General features: G+C 44.3%; 2 protein-coding genes across 5 annotated transcripts in view; both read right to left on the bottom strand.

The window, feature by feature from the left end:
• Positions 1 to 14,350, bottom strand: part of LOC138154412 (aflatoxin B1 aldehyde reductase member 4-like) — a 351,006-nt gene that overhangs the window by 131,939 nt on the left and 204,717 nt on the right. The window lies entirely within an intron of this gene.
• Positions 1 to 14,350, bottom strand: part of CAPZB (capping actin protein of muscle Z-line subunit beta) — a 168,246-nt gene that overhangs the window by 58,451 nt on the left and 95,445 nt on the right. The window lies entirely within an intron of this gene.

The raw sequence follows: 14,350 nt of genomic DNA, 5'->3' as shown, positions 1-14,350 counted from the left end.
CTTATCACCATGGTGGGCTGACAATACTTCTCTTAGGGTCTGCTGCTTTAAGGAAGCAAGTCCTTTGGGGACCAGAGAGCTCTGGAGGGATGTCAGCTGTGGGCTTGACATGACTGCCTTCCCCTACAGTGCCCAAGCCCAGAGAATTCCTCCTCAGTGCTACCCAACTCTTCCTGCCTTGCATACCAAATTTTGAGTCTGAAAAATTTCAGAAGTGACAGCATAGTCTTTTGAAAGCAATTCCTCATTGGCTAAATACTTTTTATTTTATATCATCAATGCATCTATTCGCCTTCTTCTGGGTTCATACACAATGTTGATTCTGATGGTCAATATTTTCTGTCACAAGGCACTGCATGAACCCCAGGGCCAGGTCAATATACAAGCTCTGGCTCCTCCTGCCAAGCTTAGAGTCAGAAGTCCTGGGTTTGCAGTCAGGCTCTTGAAACTTACTAGCTTCTATGACCTCAGACAAGACATATTACATCCATCTCAGTTTCCACATTTGTAAAATGGGGATTGTGGTACTTGCATTAGTGAGGTTATTCCCATCCCCCTTTGTTATCTTTTGTTCCTAATACACACCTTTTGAACCTGAGTTTGGCTCATGATTCCAATTTTGCAATGGGAATAAATAAGGGGCATCTGACTAATTTCACGGATTCTTTTTTCTCAAGAAAGTTTTCCCTCAAATAGTTTATTTCTAAAGTTTGATGGACCATCAATATCACGTATGAACAATGATGCTAACCAGACATGCATGTGACAGAGGGGGTCATGATGTGCCTGCCTCGTTCTGTACATTAATTAATAAACTGAGCTCAGGCCTGGGAAGCTCCACATAAGGTCCCCTGAAAGCCGTGCTGGGGTTGGCATCTCCTTTTAGTTCTGAATTAAACTCATTTGATTTTTAGGACAAGTGAAATTATTTCACCATCACCAGACATGTTTTGTTGTTTTGGTTTTTTTTTGGTAAAAAGACAATCTTAAACCCAATACCACTACCAACAATTGAGAATTTTTTTTAAACCTATGCATGTATATTGAAAAGCACACTCTGGGGCGGCCAGGTGGCTCAGCGAGTAAGAGCACCGGCCCCAGTGTCGGGATGACCTAGGATCAAATCCGGGCTCAGATACTTAGCACCACACCCAGAAATAACTGGCCATGTAACCTTGAGCAAGTTACTTAACCCGAATTGTTTTAAAAAAAAAAAAAAAAAGGAAAGAAAAGCACACTCTGATTGGTGTGGAGAAATACAAAATACTAGTCAGTTTGGGTTCTGTATGTTGGTCATTTGTGAACTGACTGGTACCAAAAATGCTGGCATTTTCTGAGAGGTTACAGATTCCTTCCTGGGCATCGAGTCCAATCCATCTCCAAACAAGAGGCATCTGTTACAAGGCTGCTGACAAGAGGTCATATCCAGCCATCAGCAGAAGTCTTCCTGTGACAAGGCATTGACTGCCCCCCTTCGGCAGCCCATTACACTCTAGGCCAGTTCTTATCGTTAGGAAGTTTCGCCTAATTGAGGTAGAAGCCGTATCTGATATTTGTCCCCCCACTAGTCTTTCTGTCTCTCTTATTTAGTAGTTTATTTTCCCCCATTTACATGTAAAAACAATTTTTAACATTTGTTTTTAAAACTCTTGAGTTCCAAATTCTCTCCCTTCCCACCCACCCATAGAGAAGATATGTTACATGTGTGTAGTCACGTGAAACATCCATATAGCCATGTTGTGAAAGAAAACAGACAAAAATACCTCAAGAAAAATTTAAAAAAATATGCTTTAATCTGTATTCAGACACCATCAGTTCTTTCTCTGGGGATGGATTTTTCATTATAAGTCCTTCAGAGTCGTCTTGGATCGCTGTATTGCTGAGAAGAGCCTGTCATTCACCACTGCTCCTGGCCTTGCCCATCGGGGCCACACAGAACAGTCTCACCCCTGCCTCTGACAGACTGTTTGAGGGGAGCTGCTGGATTTCCCCAAGTCTTCTTTCTTCCAGGCTGTATGTTTTCAGTTCCTTTAACTGATGTTTCTTTGTCTGGACTTGGAACAGTGCCCTCACCATCCAGGTTGTCTTTTCTTTGAGCATGAGCCATTTGTCCACATCTTTGCTAAAACATATTGCCCAGAACTGAACACAAACTTTCAGATGTGATCTGACCAGAGCAGATTACTGCAGGACTCCCAACTCCCTTATTCTGTGCATTACACCCTTCTGATTGTAACCTAAGATGGCAGGAGCTTTTCTGGCAGCCGTGTTAGAGCCCAGACACATACTTATTAGCCTGAAGTCCACTAAAACCTCCAGATTATTCTCCACTGCTGTTGAGTCATGCTTCCCAAAAGTTAGGCCTGTGAAGTTGATTTGTTTTTAAACTCAAGACTTTAATGTTTATAAATGTCCAATAATTGATATCCCCTTTACATTTCTTATCTCATTTGCCCCACTTTGGTCACATAGTCAGATGACAGGACTCATGGGAAAAAGACCTTGATGTCAGGAAAGACTGAAAGGAAAAGGGGACAGGGCAGGAGATGAGATGGATGGATGGATGGTGCCATGGAAGTCACAAACATGAACTTAGACAGACTTTGGGACACAGTGGAAGAAAGGTCCTGGCACCCTACAGCCAATGGGGTCACAGAGAATCAGACACGACTGAACAACAAATTCTTCTGCTTGTCAGTATTTTATTCCATGGGCTCACACACCAACCCCAAAGAATCAGGAGGCCCAGGACATTATTCACTGTGTTTCTTACTCCTCCTTAACTCTTTCCAAGCTAGAAAATAACAACGTGGAGGACTGTGTGTGTGTATGTGTTTCCACATCTGTCAAATGCTGTGGCTGGATTGCGGAACCTCAACGGTTCTCTTTGCTAATATATTCTAGTTCTGCATAAGGTCAAAGTGCTTTGAAAAGCAGACTGCCCCTCTCCCATCCCCCTAACCCCTGCCTCTCTGTCTTCCCTTAAAATATTTTCCTGCACTTCCTGAATCTCTCCTTTTCACTTAGCTCCCTTTCTCTGGTAACTTTTGCATCTTTGTCCATCTCTTCTTATTAGACTCTAAGTTTCTTGAAAGCAGGGTCAGGGTCATCTTTACTTGTGGATCTCCAAGGTCCAGCACATTACCTTGCATACAGTAGGGGATTAATAAAGGCCCTCAGAATGTGGAATTTGTAGGTTAGGGTCTATGAAGCACCGATTCCCTGGGCAGGGGAGAGCCCCACTGGCACCTGGGCTCAAGCAGAGCAAACTCTCCCCATCAAAGCAATGGCACATTGCAGGGAATGGCAGACACAAGGTAACCCAACAAGAACCCGGCTTGCTGGCTGGTTCTGGATGGAACTGTTCTGCATTTCAGAACTCCTCAGCAATGCACTAACCAGCATCAGAAGGACGCTGACTTACTCTGCAGCCCAGACTTTTTAGCAATGGCCCGCAAGGTGTTGAGACCACACATGCAAGCCATAAGCCCTGCATGTTAGCGTGCTTCACTCTGCTCCAAACACTCACAATTTGACACGGCCGATTGTTTACTGTTACCTGAGCAGCTGCCCTTTGTGACTGTGTGTGGATTGGATTCCACTCCATCCGTTCTGCTTACTTGGATCAAAGATGCATCTGCTTTGGAATAACATTCTCCAAGTCCTGGGGAATGACAAGTCTGGCCTGGAGAGCCCCGCCTCTGGCGCTGGGCTGGGCCAGCTGCTCTGCAGGGTTAGAGGTCACGCTCCAATCTGCTCCTTCCCTCCAGACAGGCTGGACACAGACATGTGCCTCCTTAGAGCCACGTCGCTTCCCCAGAATGCTGTCCCCTCTGCTTCAGACTTTAGGGCACAAGGCAACATGGCACAGGACAAAACTAGAGAAAGAAGATGTGACTTCTAGTCCCAACTTCACCACTTACTTGGGAAAGTCACCTTAACCTCTCTGGGAGCCTTGGCTTTCTTGTCTCTAAAATGGGGATAATAATGTCTGTCCTGTAGAGAAGGGCTGTTTTCAAGGAAAATGCTTTTTAAATTGTAAAGAGCTATAGGAATTTTAAGTTCTTCTTCAGGACTCAGTTCAAATTGTATACTCCCAGTGACTAATCTAAAGTAATCTCTCCTCTGCTTGCTTATACAATTACTATTTACACAATTTACTTAGAGAATGCCTTGCCATCATTCTATTGCTGCTGTGAGCTTATTTTATTTTCTATTTTTATGCCTTGCTTTTCCAAATTTCCCCTGCTCTGGCCACTCTCATTTCTGCTCTGCCCAGTTGCAAGGCTGCTGTTCCAAATAAATGGCTGTGATCTGATCATTCCTCTGCTCAGAGCCCTTCAATAACTGGTAGATCCCTGCTGCCTCTCCAGAAAGCCCAAACTCTGGAAGCCTGGCCTTTAAAGACCTCTGTGATCTGGAGGAAAAAGTCAAAAGTGCATTTCATGGAGGCCAAGGGCCTGGGGTCAAGTCCTAGCTCTGTCTCTTTCTACCTAGGTGAGTCTGGACAAGTTACCTAGCTGTGTCTGGCTAGTCTGCAACATCCCTTCCGGCTTAAATTGGAGACATCCCCTCCCCAACCTTATTGCATATTATTACCCTCTGAATCTGTCACACAACAACCCTGGGTTTGGAGCTGAAGGCCCTTCAGTTTAAACCCTGACCCTGATATTTACTACTACCCATACATGATGTCAGAAAGACCACAGGACCGCTCTGCCCCTCCTCTGAAACCAAAATGGCTTCACAGCCCGGGCCTACGGCCTACACACCCAGGCCCAAAAGCCCCATCAATGAAGGCCTAGCTCACACAGCACCTCTCGGAGGAAATTCTCTGCCACATCTTGCATAGAAGTAAATTCTCCTTTCTCTTCATAGCTCTCCCATGAGCGGCACAGATTCTCTGCTGTCTTTGTCGTGTGTGTGTGTGTGTGTGTGTGTGTGTGTGAGAGACAGAGAGGGGGACTGTGAAACAGTCTCCAAGGGGGCCTAGTACAGCTATGACAGCATCCCAGCCCAGTGTCTTCTAGCCACTGGTTCCAATCATTACTTGTACAAGAATCCCTTCAACCTCGTTCCCTGTCAGTCGGTTAATGAACATTTGTTAAGCACCTACTATGTGCCTGGGATTGTAAATGCTAGGGATACAACAAAAGGCGAAAGCTACTTCCTATCCTCAAGGAGCTCAGAATCGAATGGGAAAGACAACGGAAACAAACAAGCTCTATACAGAACAAAGAGGAAATCCTTAAGAGGGATTGGGCAAGCTTCCTGTAGAAGGTGACATTCTCACTGGGATCTGAAGGAAGCCAGGAGGCAGAGCATGGGGGACAGTCAGGAGCAACGTCCAGAGGTCAAAGGGTTGGAATGTCTTGTTTTTGCTTAAAGACCAAAGTGTCTTGTACATAAAAGACATTTAATAAACAGCTGCTGATAATAGGGACTAGCTCTGGATACCGATTCAAAAATTCAATTCAACCAGCAATTATGAAGCACCTCCTCAATGGACAGAGAGATGGATGGGAAAACCTGGGGTTGAATCCCACCTAGGTCACTTGCTAGCTATGAGACACTTAAACCTCTCAGCCTCAATTTCTCAATCTGTGAAAACAAGGTCCAACTCAGTGAACTCTTAAGGTCCCTTCCAGCTCTAAAGCTCTGATTCTCTTTTCTCCCCTCTTCTCCCAGAACACATCTGAAATCTAGGACAGGGATCACAGCCCCACAGGAGGACTGAAAGGGACCTTAGAGACAGAGCACCCAACTTTTACAGATAAGGAATCAGAGGTTACATGACTGGACCTGGGTCACACAGCTAACAAGTGTCAGGGTGTTCAGGATGTGAACCTACATCTTCTGACTCTAAATCCCAAGAATTTCCCAGGGCACCATGAGACAGCTCTTCTTTAAGAAACTAGCAATCCTCCATCCTGTTTTTCCTGCTGTTGTAGAAATCAAATTCTTTTCTCCTATCTGGACCAATGGCTGATCCCATGAAAAGAGATACAAATCAGAAGTTTCCGGCCACAAGTGAGGTTGGTGTTTATGTATCCATATGGTTCTACTTTGTCTCTTCCTCATCTCCATTAGTTATTAATGTTGAAAAAAAAATTATTCAACCAAGAAAAGGAAACTTGAGATGAACCCTTCACACACAAACACACACACTCTCTCTCTCTCTCTCTCTCTCTTTCCCAAAGCCAAATCAGTTCAGATCCATGGATAATCTAATCCACGGAGCCCTAGTTTTCAAAAATTGTATCCTTTGTTCCTTGGAATTTTTTTTAAAGGCCAAATGCACACATGCTCTTTTGATCTGAACACTGGCTGAGTGCCCATCGTTAGAAAGATAAGGATCTAAAACAGACTTTGTTCACCCTGCTGCACATAACTCTGACAAGTAATAGTCAGGAAAACATGAAACAAGGTATGGAAAACAGGACTGCACCCCTTTCCTCTCCAAGCACTTCAAGGAGAGAAATGCCACTGGTAGCCAGCAGGGGTCTCTGCTTGAAAGAAAAGAAAGAAAAAGAAAAGTGTAAAGTTTAAAAGTTATTTTGGCTTTGCGGAACAGAACAGAAATAATATCTCTATTAACAAAGATGGCCAGCCTACCTTACTTTCAATCAATCAATAAGCCATCAACATTTATTAAGCGCTCTGTACCAGGCATCACGCTAAGGACTGGAGGCCAGAAGCCTCATCTTCCTGGTTAGCTCTCTATCCAATAGCCAATATCCAGTGCCTCTCTAAACTGTAACTATGTAAATTCCCTGTGAACCTGGGCTGTAGTTCTCTTCCAGGAACCTCCCTCCCATCTTAAATAATTATGATCAATTTTGCATTTGAATATCTGGGTAGTTATCAAATGATACAATATAGCACCTTTGAAGCCTTACAGCATTCTATAAATGTCAGCTATAATTACTATCATCTGTCTTTTCTTCTCTACTAGAAAGGAAGTTTTCCATGTCCGAGAACTCTCTTATTTCCATCTCTGCCCCAATCCAGTACATAGGCCAGTGTTTTCAGGTGGAAGGCATTTAATGGTTTTTGTTCTGTTTCTTGCTTTTTGGAGAAGGGAAGGCAGGACAACTGGGGTTAAGTGATTTTCCTAAGGTCACAAGGCTAGCAAGTGTTAAGTGTCTGAGGCCACATTTGACCTCAGGTCCTCCTGACTCCAGGGCTGGTGCTCTATTCACTGCACCACCCCACCCCAGAAGGCATTTAATGTTTGTTGAATTGGACAGAATTCAGAGGATGCACATGGCTGTTTCCAGACAAAAAAAATTCCTGTACCTCCCTTACTAGGCTCTTGTGACACTGCTCTCTCCTGGTTCTCCTCCTACCTATCTGAGCACTCCTCAGTTTCCTCTGCTAGCTCTCAGTTCATTTAATATCCACTATGAAGTATGTCCAGGGCCCTTTTTTCTTTTTATCTTACATTTTCTCACTTGGTGACCTGGCTGGGCCCTGTGGGTTCAACGATCACTTCTATGCAGATGATTCCTAGATAAGTGTACCCAACCCTGGCCTCTCTCCTAAGCTCCACTCTCATCACCAGCTGGTTTTTAGATATCCTGTAGGCATAGCAAGCTCAAATGTGTCCAAAACAGAATTCGTCACCTTTTCCCCAAACCCTCTCTTCTTCCCAACATCCACATCACTGTGGAGGTTTCTTACAGTTAGTCAGTAAACAAGCATTTATGAAGTACTTAAGTGCCAGGGGTTGTACTAAAAGCTGGGGATAGTGACAAAGGCAAAACCAGTCCCTGCCTTCAAGGAAGTTATGTACTAATGGAGGAAACAAACATTAAAATCACCTGGGATTATAATATAAAATATGTACAAAGTATATCAGAAGATTATGTTACCAACAGCTAGGGGTGCTGGGAAAATACTCCTGTAGATGTGGCACTTGGACTGAGTCTTGAAGGCAGCCAGAGAAACCAAGAGGCCGTGGTGAGGAGGGGGAAGAGCAGGGCAGGGCAGAGGGGAAGCTTGTGCAGAGCTCTGACTTTCTGCATCTTACATAATGCCTCAAACCACCATACCTGCAGCACTCTCCCTCCTCAGCTCTGCTTCTTAGCTAATCTGGTTTCCTTCATTCAAATCTCAGCTAAAATGTCTCCTACAAGGTGTTCCCCGTCTGCTCATCTGCCAGTGCTTCCCCTTTGGGGATAACCTCCCTTCTATTCTATCTTCCTAGTTATTTCTACATCATCTCCCTCACCATAATGGGAGATCCTTAAGGGCAGGGCCTATTTTTACCTTTCCTTGCAGCCCCACTTCTTAGCACAGAGTTTAGCATATATAAAGTTCTCAAGGATTGGTTCTTTCTCTTTTTTTAAAAAATATTTTCGTTTTCCCCCAATTACATGGAAAAACAACTTTTAACATGCACAATTTTTTAAATTTTGAGTTCCAAATTCTCCCCCACTCCCTCCCTGAGAGGGCAAGCAATTTGATACAGGTTATACACGTGCAATCATGCAAAACATATTTCCATATTAGCCACGTTGTGAGAAAACACAGACCAAACACGCACGCGCGCGCACACACACACATACACACACACATACACAGAGTGCATATGGGAGAAAATGGACACTAGTATACTTCTATCTGCATTCATATTCTCAATTTGATTTTCGCCTTGATCAGGGACTCAGGCTGAGCTGTTGTACTCCCCAGGGCTACTGAGCCTCGCAGAAGAAGAGAAATTCTAAGGAAGAAGAAAGGCTATTAGGCAAGGGCTTGGAGGTCCTGCCGAAGGGGAATCTTCACTGCACATGGGTGTCAGCAAGCTAATCTTACTTAGGATTGCTTCCCAACTATACAAGATAAACTGCCTCTCTCCCTCCTTCACAGTGGTCAATTAACTCAGTGAAAGGGGGTAATTGTCCTTAAATGAGCATTTTGAAAAAGGAGTCCATTTTATTCCAGTTCTTTCTACCCAGTATGAGGGCCACTGTCATGAAGGCTCAAAAACAAAAAGCATCTGTCCATGTGGGACAGTCTTAGGAATCCCTGGGAGAGCACTGAAGAGCAACCACTATCCTGTTCTACTGACAGATTCGTTACCGATATGTTGCCCAACAGTTCTGAGCAAGGAAACAATAGCTGCTTTTCCTCCCCCTAGATGCCCTCAGATACTATTCCCCCAACAAAAGCATGACTTCAGCTGTTTTCAGTCTGAATAACTCTGCCTTCCAGGAGAGGGTAGCCTGTTTCTGTCAAGTGGGGGAGCAGAAAGGAGCAGGACAAAAGGAAGACAAATCAAAATGAAAATGGACCATGCTACTAGTCAGTGGGCAATGAACAAGGGTTCTGCTGTATGCATGTAACCATAAACTTCCCTCAAGTGTGTAAAGCAGGTATGCTCTGAGTTTAATTAGATTAACGACTTCCAGGCCAGGTGCACATCCCATCAGTGTATCCAGAGAGAAATCATACACCTTCCCAAGCTGCAGATCCCTTCTAATGGGGGCTGAGGCCCTCAGGGAAAGTGTCACAAAACCGAGGCATATTTTAAAAATAAAGGGGGAGGGGAAATCCTTTGAGAAGGGCCTGATAAAGCCAGTCTGGATCTGCTCTGAATTAATAACAGTAACTCAAAAATCTATAAGGCTTTAAGGTTTACAAAGTGGCTACACAGCAACTCTAGAAGGGAGACAGTAAAAGGATTTTACAGAGGAGGAAACTGAGGTTCAAAAAAAGAAGTGACCTGCCCACTGTAACACAAATAGGACATTTCAGAGCTGGGTCTGGAAACAAAGATTTCTGACTCCAATTCTGCTGTTCCTTCCACTACCTCACATTGCTTCCAACAAACCAGATACCTCACTAGTTGGGCCCTGAGACCCGAGGCTTATGCACCACCAGGAGGCTGGCCCTGAAGTCAGGAGCCTGCACAGGTCTCAAGCATGTCCTGTCTCTATCCATGCACTGCCTCTCAAACTGGGCAGCCCCACCCACAAGTTACTGATGCTTGAGCAGTGTGTTATCCACACAAGGCAACTGTTCCAAAAACCTTGGCAGAGGCTGGCTGAGGCCTTAACCCTTGGAGATCAACGTGACGACCATCCTTACGGCATTGGCCATCACTCACTCCTCTTCAATGAAATGAACATGACGATGCTATCCACCCAAACACACAGATGCCTGGGATTTAGCAAAAACATGCGCGGCCAACTGAATTCCAAGTTTTCTGAAGAGCAAACAAAGAACAGGCATGGTCAGCTGGGGCGCATGTCTGTGTTGGCACCCTGACCTCAAAAGTTCTTTAGGACCCCTCACTAAGAATGTTCTGTCCACAGTGCCCAGGAGAGGCTGGTCACTAAGCCCTCCCGCTGGAAACATCGAGGGAGGAAGCACTGCTTCTCCTCCCACTGAGAGTCACTGGGGAGGGGCACACCAGGGACTGAACAAAACCAAGGTCACACAGAGAAGTAGCAGAGTAAGATTTTAACTTCTGATTAGAGGTTCCTTCTCCTAAATTACCCTGCTCATACTTGAATAAATTAAATTGTAAGTTACAAAAATTTAACAGGGCCACAGAGATGCAAAACACAATGGTAAAAAACTACCTTTTGCAATCATTTGCTCATTCAACAAATATTTATGAACCACCTACTCCCTTGTGAACACTTGCACAGGCCTTGGTTTCGAAGCCTGCAGTGTGGGGAGGACAAAGAGTTCTAACTCTGAAGCCAAGCCCTGGATTCAAATCCTCACTCTGCCCCACCTACCTGTGTGTGACCCTTCGGTGAATCACCTGCTCTGGATTTTGACTTCCTTATTTGTAAAAATTAGATGATTGGACTAACTAGCCTCTAAGAGATTATCCCATGACCTCTTAAAAACACAGCCAGAGCCACCTTTGGGCGGTAAGAAAAAGGCATACATGACACAAAATGGTTTCCCCACCACAGGATGATCAGACTTTGCTCCTGATGCTACCGTTAGTGAGAAGTAAAACAAAATCCCTCCAGGGTCACACATAGGCTGTTCAGGGGCTTGAGGAGACCCCCCCCCCACCCGCCGGCCCCCTTTCCAGTAAGGCAGACAGCTTGTAGAGAAGCACCAAAGATCTCACCTGCTCAATATTCCCTCAGAGAGAAGAATGCAAATCTGTTTTCAAAATCTGCTAAAATCAGGAAGAACAGTGTGGCAGAAATGGACTGGCTGGGGATCAGAGCAAGCACATGGGCTCTCATCCCCACTCATTCATTTGGTAGACTCTCCCTTCTCTGGGCCTTGGGTTTTCATCTATGAAATATGAGGTTGAACTAAATGACCTCTAATGTTTCTGGCCCTCAGTTTTCTTATTTGTGAAATAAGCAAGGCAGATCTATGATAACATTCTAATGTATATTCCTAACTGGAAAATATTATTCCAGGAAGAAGATGGCTTTTGTTAACAAAGAGATTTAAAATGAATGAATGAAAAGCACTTATCCCTATGTACCAAATATTGTGCTAAGGCCAGGGAAACAAACACAAGAGCAAGACAGACCCTGTCCTCAAGAGGCTTACATTCTAGGAGACAAAAGTGTTTTTGGTCTGGGAAGTCTCTTCCCTGGCCTTCTCCCCACCTCCCAAAGTGAAGCCATACACAGGGCAGTCAATTAACATACTCTTTTCAGAAACAAGGATGGTATTTGATTATTAGTGGAGAGAAGGAAGAAGCAGAGGAACAAAAGTGACAGTAGTAGAGTGGGCAAAGAGATGGCCATCACAGTTAGGACAAACAATCAGAGTTTGGGGTCTAGAGCCAACTAAATATAGTGGGTTATGTATATTTGTACCAGCTGACTCGCTAATCAAGACAGTTCAGGCCCAGGGCAATGGTTCTGTGAAGTACAAGTGGGTTAAATCACCTAGGGCAAGGTTTTAGGAGGTCAGGATATCCATAGAGGAGGGGGGGCAGTGGCAAGTGTGGTCTGGTCAGCAGACAGATTACCAGGGTGGGCAGCTGGGATAGGTTGTAAGAAAGGAATGCAATGATAGGAAAAGATCCTATCTGGACACCTGACAGTGATGATGGCCCTCTGATGAGACAGAGGGACAGAAAACTGTGAAAATAAATGAAGAACACCTAATTCACTTGTGTTATGTATGGATGGTAAAAGGCAAAGATACCACACTCCTCACAAAATAATAAAGAACAGCTATGATAGCCATCACAACTGTGTGAATAGGAATAAATTTTAGGGTGTAGGAAGAAGTCTAAGAAGCCAAGTTGAAAAAAGATTAAGACTTCCAAGGTCAAAGTTAGCCGCCATTATTTAAAGTAGGCACTCCAGGACATGAAGGTTTCTACAAAGATGGGCCAAGTAGGAGCTCCAAATACAAACTTTCAAATGAGCCCAATGTTTTCACTGAATTCCAATAAAACTTCTTGGTTCATTTTTTAATCAAATTCTTTGTGTTTTGGTTACAAAATGAAAATACTCTGAAGCAAAAAGGCTAGTGCTGGCATAACAGATGTGAGATGTGAACACTAAACAAATAAGACAATTTTCCTTGCCCCCATCCTCCAGCACAAAAATCATCCAGGTTCATGTGCCATAATGTTGAAACCTGGACTCTTTCCATTTTGGTCCTGTGTTTCATCAGGAGTTATTGTAATTCCAATGAGTCATCGGGAGAAAATGGTCCCATTTAACAAGAGGAAAAAGCTTAATCTACTTTGTGTGATGGTGGTTCTAATGAAGAAAAAAAAAAATCAATCCTACCCATAAGCCCCTGCTCATCCTTTTTCTTTGTTTTTCAAGGATAGAGAGTACCTTGACATTTGGATTATTAAGGTGAAGTCCAACTGAATACTGGATCTCTTTACTGAGTCTAAGCCATAGGAAACTTTGAGATCCAGCCTTTATTTCAACAGATAAGAAAACTGAGGTCTAGAAGGGAAACAATTCCTAAGTAGTGGAACTGGGAACAGAGCTTGCTCTGCCACGGCTGTGCCACCATTGCTTCTGGAAGCCCCTTCAAGCTTTTACCGTGGTGTGGCCCAGAAGCACCGACTTTCTTCTTCTGCGGGGGGAGGGAGGGAGGAATCTGTCCTTGTCCCTGGACTGCTTTAACACTTCTTTTAAAATTATTTTTATTTAACACTTCTTATTAACAGCTTCAATGAGTACATACTCTATACTTTTACCTGATCGGATTAGCAGATATCACAAAGCTACAAGGGACAGCTTACCTACCCGATGACAAAGGAGATCCTCCAGAGCTTGAGGAACTACATGCCTGGACCAACGCTACCAGCTCCCTTTTGGGAAGAAGATGAGGTGGCCTGAGAGAACTTGGGCTTCAGACGCCTACCTGCTCAGTATAAATCAGCAGGTGAGACAGAACCCTAAAAAGGTAATCCAAGCTTGGGTTTCAATGAAGTGTGCAGGGCCTTGGAGGTGAGAGATAGGTCTTGTACTCTGCCCTCACCTGTCCATGAGTGTGGAGTTCAAGCAGCATGTTTTAGAACGGTGCTGGTAAGCTAGAAAGCATTGAGGGGAAAGCACCTAGGGCAATGAAGTGCAGAAGGATCATGCCACAAGAAACAGTTCACACACCACCATCAAGGGGGCCTTTTTGTTCCTGATGCTCCCTCCCAGCTGAAAATGACCTTTCCTGAAAATGACCACACATTTACTTATCCAGACTGTGGATTCTTAGACCATCTGGATATATACTGTTTCTTCCCACAGAATGAGCTCTTGGAAGGCAAGGGTCATCTGGATGCTCACTGGCTGGCACAGTGCTTGGTATACCGCAGCCCAGTGGTACATCAGATCAAGTGCGTGGGACCTGATTTTGAATCCTGCCTTACACATTTATGGGGACAGTCATTTAACATCTCGGTTTCATTTTCCTTATGTGCAAAATGGGGATAATAATAGCTCCTAAGTCACAGGGCTGGTATGAGGGCAAAATGAGATTATATATTTTAAAAAAGCTTTGAAAATCTTAAAACACTTTTGAAAGATCAGCTTTTATAATTAGTGGTTATTAAACATATGTTGACTTACTGACAGGCTGAAGGAACCAGAATGGTAAGCTTTGAAAAGAGAAAGTCCAGGTGGACCGGTGGCTGCACCTAAGTATTGCCCCAGATGGCACCAGTGTGGCTCCAAGCTACAGCAGCAGATGTAGGCTCAAGAGAAAGGAAAGCTTCCCACCAGTGAGAGTGGCCCTAGAATGGAGGGGCTGCTGGGGAAGAGGTGGGCCCCCTCAGGGCAGGTCTGAAAACAGAGGGACTCACTACTGTGTTTCCCCGATAATAAGACACTGTTTTATTATATTTTTTTGGACAGAAAAACACCAGAGGGCTTATTTTCAGGGGAGG

The sequence above is a fragment of the Petaurus breviceps genome, unplaced genomic scaffold (assembly GCF_028583685.1).
Source record: "Petaurus breviceps papuanus isolate PSGF00001 unplaced genomic scaffold, PetGlider_PUasm1.0 91041, whole genome shotgun sequence".
NCBI classification, from domain to species: domain Eukaryota; kingdom Metazoa; phylum Chordata; class Mammalia; order Diprotodontia; family Petauridae; genus Petaurus; species Petaurus breviceps.
The sequence above is the reverse complement of the archived record's forward strand: the minus strand, read 5'-3'. Positions and strand labels throughout refer to the sequence as shown.